Source organism: Lithobates pipiens, unplaced genomic scaffold, assembly GCF_037356315.1.
Source record: "Lithobates pipiens isolate NorthernLeopardFrog02 unplaced genomic scaffold, aLitPip1_a1.2 Scaffold_61, whole genome shotgun sequence".
NCBI lineage: Eukaryota > Metazoa > Chordata > Amphibia > Anura > Ranidae > Lithobates > Lithobates pipiens.
The window spans coordinates 374,972-380,971 of NW_027507883.1; the positions used below are offsets into that span (position 1 = coordinate 374,972).

The 6,000-nt window shown below is 42.1% G+C and overlaps 1 long non-coding RNA gene across 1 annotated transcript in view; it reads right to left on the reverse strand.

Annotated features, from left to right (window-relative positions):
• LOC143958286 (uncharacterized) overlaps nt 1-5,167 on the reverse strand; it is a 303,168-nt gene extending 298,001 nt beyond the window's left edge. The window contains exon 1 of the long non-coding RNA XR_013270120.1: nt 4,843-5,167. This is a non-coding gene — a long non-coding RNA (uncharacterized LOC143958286). The remainder of the gene's footprint in view (nt 1-4,842) is intronic.
• Nucleotides 5,168-6,000: the final 833 nt, after the last annotated feature.

Here is a 6,000-nt window from a genome sequence, read left to right on the forward strand (position 1 = left end):
GACACATCCCAGCTCAGAATCGGGTCCATGAGTTCCCCCATAGTAAGCAGCTTGCTATGGGGGCACTCAGGACAGGAGGAGGAACCAGCAGGGGACCCCAGAAGTGAAGGGGCTGCTCTCTGCAAAACCACTGCACAGCAGGCAATTCTGATTCATAAAAAAAAAAACACCACTTTGAAATCACTTTAATCACTGACCAATTCCCCAAATCACATCTCAACTTCCTCTTTTACATACAGAAGAAAGCAAAGCATGCCTTCATGCTCAACGTGTATCTAGCAATAAAGTTACAAGTGAAAACTCTAGGACTGAAACAACTAATCGATTAATCGACAACTAATCGATTATGAAATTAATCGATTACTATTTTCATAATCGATTAATCGGCCAGTAAAATAATGGTGTTAAAAAAACTAAAATGAGCTCTTGATAGTACAAAAAGAGCAAATAATGGCTACTGTAAAAATATTACTTTCACTGTTCTACAGTAAAAAAATAAACCCCTACAGTAGTGATTATCTGCTTTTTTCTACTATAAAGGGCTCATTTTCATTTTTTTAACCCCATTATGTTACTAAACGTCTTAGACCTGGTTCACATCTATGTGTTTATTGGTGCTTTTTGCAGAAATGCACTACAGTTCATTTACATGGTTTCCTATGAGACACGTTCACATCTGAAAGGGTCAGGGACTTTCAACGCAAAATGGTGCTTTAGTGGTTCAACATACTTCAATGGAGAAGCTGCAGAAAAAGCATGTAATGCGTTTTTGCAGCAATTTGTGTTTTTTTAATCTGCCCAAAAAAATGCAAAAATGCGAATTGCATTAAAATCACATGCGCAAAAAACAAAACGTACTGCAAAAAGCACGGCAGAAACAGATCAAAAGCAAACTTTATAGGTGTATACCGAGCCTTATGCTGGCCACACTGATCAATTTTCAGATGAGAATATTCAGACGAAAAATCTTTGTACATTCGCTGAATGAAAGAATTTTGTTTGAAATTTTCACTTGTTTTTTACATTCTGTTTTTAAAATGAATTTAATTTCTGAACGAAAACCACAAACACCGTCTGAGAATTCCTTTTGACTAAGAAGTTTACTATGATTTCCAAATTTTTCTGTCACTGTGGTTGAAAATGAACGTCAATTTGACACACTTTTTTTTAAGGTTATTAACCGATTAATCGAAATAATAATCGGCCAACTAATCGATTATAAAAATAATCGTTAGTTGCAGCCCTAGAAAACTCCAACAATTATTTCTCCATTTGCTCAAATGTACCATTGGAAGTTTGTTTTTTTCCCCCCAGCAGATATAAAAAATTGAAAAACTTCATCCAGCCAGAAATCCTGAGTGCAAATCCTGTGAGCACATAACTTCCAGTACTCTGTCTTCATGCTATACTGATATTAGTAAACACTGTACACCATGTTCTTAGACTAGAGAAAAAAAACACAAACAAAAAAAAACTGTTTTGGAGAAGAGGGAGGTGTCATGTAGTCCTAATACACTCTCCCTGTCCTAGGGCAAAAACTACTAATCAGTATGGTTGTCACCATAGGACAGGAAGTGATCTAATGGCAGGATTATCAGGTGAACATAAAAGGTAGAAAGTGTGGAAAAAAAAAAAAAAGCCAATGCAGCCACATCTAAGGAAGGACTGGTAAGCAACAATACTTTAACAGTCCCACTTCAGGATACATTTTTGTTCTTTGGTTTATATATGCTTTTATAAAACAAAAGTAACAGAACACAGATTAATAAAAAAATCCACCACAGTGAACTCAGAGCCCTAAAGTGGGGTACACAAAAAAAAAAAAAATCGTGAGAACGTTCATTACATATTTCGATGTTTAACAGCAAATTGTAACAGATGAAAGACGTACGAAGATTCTTACAAATATTGTCATAGGACAAAGGCTTTTTTTGTCATTTGTTTCAGATCATGTGAAGTCCCTTTTCTGATTTTTCGAAACGAAAATAGTTCCTGCTGTTCCCTACAAGAAAAATAATTTGGAGTTTGCCCCTTTGGGAATTTTCTTATGAAAATTCTGAATCAGCTGTCAATAGGTGTGTACACGCAATACGAAAATTCCTTGGTGGAAAACATTCAGCCGATTTTCTTATAGGGTGTACAAGCCTTTATTCACACCTGAGCAGTCTGTAGCTCAAAGCTCCAAAACGCTCAACATTCAAAGTCGCATGGCTTTCGTTTGTCCACACCTTAGTGAAGTATTGCTTGAACCCTGTAGCTCAGAAAAGTACAGGAGTTTCTTTTGACCTGCTTCAGGATCCGTTCACACTCTGATCAGGGTGACTTTCAGGTGTTTGAGCTTTTTTTGGGGAGTTTACTGAAGTGCATTACAGCTTCTGGAATTTTTGTTTTGCCAATAGAAAGCAATATGGTTGGAGATTAGGGGTGGAGAGCTGCAGTTTGAGAAGAGGCATGGCAAAACACCCATAAACCGCATGACTTCTATTAAAGTCTACGGGACCAAAAAAAAAAAAAAATGTAATCTGCCAAAAAAAGCAGCTCATGTCCTTTGAGCGACAGGCTTTTTGCTTCAGGTGGCAGAACACTAAGATGTGAACTGGTGCCATTTAAGATTGTAGCTTGTTAAGTGTTTTAGAACAGGTTCACATCGAGGCAATTTGGCATGCCAAATCAGCAACTACAGCACCAGCCTAATCAGTGTGATTCCACACCAATTCCCAAAAGTAGTTACTGCACTAATTTTGGCAAATTCGGGAGCGATTTCAATAGACGTCTGTGCAGTAACCATCACATAGGTCTTTGAAATCGCTGCCGAAGTCAGACTGACATGAGGGTTTGAAATTGTGTGAGTTCAGCTCAACTCGCATGATTTCTAACCCACAATCAGTGTGAACCGAGGCTTAAGGCCCATACACACAATCCAAAAATCGGGAGTAAAATTTCAACAGACAAACAATCTGCCGATTTTCGGATCGTTAGTATGGTCCTTTCGACAGCCGATTATGGTTTTTGCCAGACAAAATCTGGATGCACAGACTAGAAGGCCTCTTTCACACGGGGCGGATCAGTAATGATCCGCCCTGTGATGATCCGCTCGCTCAGCAGGGATCGCTCCGTTGTCCCCGCTGAGCCGGTTGCAGACAGGGTGGTCTCCGCACACTGTGCGGGGACCGCCCTGTCAGCTCTCCTCTATGGAGATCGGATGAGCACGGACCGTCTGTCCGTGTTCATCCGATCCGCTCTGCAGACGGATAGAAAAATAGGATTTTCCTCCGTCTGCAGAATCGGAGTGTTGGAGGAAATCGGGTGTCTGCGGATGTTCATCCGCAGACACCCGCTATCCCATAGGGATGAATGTATGCCCGTATTTCATCCGCAAATGGATGGATGAAATACAGACATATCATCCGCATGTGTGAAAGGGGCCTAAATTGTTTGTCGTATGTGAACTCAGTGGTACATTTGTTTAATTAGTACAGTTTGTGTCTGAAAAGAAATAAAAAAAAATTGTAATTGCAAGACCATGGGTACTCAGAAATGAAAGAATACATACAAAACCAGTCAACACATTACATCACTGCTGAAGATGTATTCCATCATACGAGAATTTTCTTATGGCAAGTAACCTCTTAACATTCGACATGAGACTATCATGGAAGAAAAAAAAAAACAGTCTTCCAAAAATCTGATCGTGTGTACAAGATTTTAGGCTGGGTTCACACTGCTGCGGTGTAAGAGATCGGATGTGATTCACACCGCACTGCAAATCACAAGTGATCTCTGCGATGTGATTTCAGCCATACTGATAGTATGGCTGAATTCAGATCGCATCCGGCCCAAACTCGTACAGGACCCTTTTTTGGTCTGCAGCAGAATCGGATCGCATGGGTGTTCACACCATGCGATCCGATTCCTGTCCGAGTTTGTAGATCGCACTGCGATATGCGAACTAATTTGGAGGGGTCATTAAGCATAGGGCAGTGTGAACTGCCGCTGGGAGACATGCGATGCGGGAACCTGCAGTGGAATCGCAGCGTTGTGAACCTAGCCTTAAAGCTACAACCAGAAAATCGCTCAGGTGTGAAGGGGGTCTCAAGCATTTTTTAGCCCAAACAGAATTCAATAGGAGTATATAAAAGTAACAAAAAAATAAATAAAATCTGCAAAGATCACCCTGAAATAATCACTTGTATATACTGAACACCAAACTGTTCTCAACTCACCCCATAGCTGCACAAAGACTCATTTACACAATGTGAAGTTGTTGATTGCGTTTTTAAACCCGATGTCTTTAAAAAAAAAATAAAAAAAATAAAACACACCCCATTTCAATGAGCCTAGTTTACACCACTTCTGTGCCAAAAAATAAAACCTCTGAATCAGTCTGTCAGTTTTCCAGATGGCCCAGATTTAACCACAACGAATGTCAATGGACGCACATCCATATACATCTGTTTGTATCTGAAAGTTTATAGCCTTGGGTAGTGGAAAGGAGGAAATCCCTTTTTTATGGCTGCAAAATATGGAAAAGGATGTCATCTGTCCGCATTTGCCCCTTTTAAAACTTTTTCCCACTGAACAAATGACAATTATGTAAAAAGGTCCTCCAAATAAAGAGTTACAAATAATGCCAATAAATGCACCCCAAACACACCAATACAAATTCATTAAATACACATAGATGGAAACAAACGCATGGAGTGCGACTGAGGGGTCCCGTCACCAGTTAGTTGGTCTATGAAGTAAAAACACACCTCTGTCCATTGGAGCAGCCTGGGGAGAGGACCCCCCATCACCCCAACAGGAATACGCCATACAACGCACGGCTCGCAGCCCACTTACCAAGGTCTCCAGCTCTAATGTCAGACTCAGGGCCGCTATAAGTATGTTTGATGTCCCGGAAGAATCTCGGTGTCCCTCAGTTTCTGGTGAAGTCTCGTTAGGTGTTTGTTGTAATAAGTGAAGCAGCGGCCTAGCTCACGCTGGAAAGAGCCGGATCCCCCAGAAGATACATTCCGGCGATCACCTGCCATTCCCGCTCAGCACTTTCCCTACACCCCCGAACACAGACCTGTCACACAGGGATACCAAGCAAAGGGCACTGCACCTAGGATGGAAGCTTTTATTGGAGAGCCTGGGGGAGAGGCGGACAGAAACAACACAGCGCGCATGCGTTAACTCCGCGCTAGGTCCGACGGGAAATGTAGTTCGGCACTGTAGTAGTGTAGTGTAGTGTCACATTATGCTGCCTATCACAGGATGCTGCGGAAGTGACGTTTCCGCCAGAAATTGCGTACTGCGCATGCGCCGTGCGTTCCAAACGCTAGCGCCGTGCGTTCCAACATATGTTCGGCAATAACTTTTGAACCAGCGAAACCATCACATATTGTTACGGAAGTGACTGTGCAGACAACAACACAAACACTGGGCGTTACAACACCAATACTTCCCTTGTTACCTCGTATCAGTTTTTAAATAACCATGCTGAGCTACGTGTGCTGTTAGGTTATGGAGTGCTGGGACTTGTAGTGCCTATGCTGAGCTACGTGCGGTGTAGTGTCACATTTTGCTGCCTATCACAGGATGCTGCGGAAGTGACGTTGCCGCCAGAAATTGCATACTGCGCATGCGCGATGCGTTCCAAACACTCGCGCCGCGCGTTCCAACATAGTTTCGGCAATATAGTTCAGCGGAACCATCATATAATGTTACGGAAGTGATGTTACACACAACACAAACACTGGGCCGTTCGTTACAACACTAATACTTCCCTTGTTACCTAGTAGGTTTTGCATTGCTGGGACTTGTAGTGCCTATCCTGAGCTACATGCTTCAATGTTCAGTGTCCTCATCCCTATCCCCGAGCTTCAATGTTCAGTGTCCTCATCCTTATCCCCGAGCTTCAATGTTCAGTGTCCTCATCCCTATCCCCGAGCTTCAATGTTCAGTGTCCTCATCCCTATCCGCGAGCTTCAATGTTCAGTGTCCTCATCCTTATCC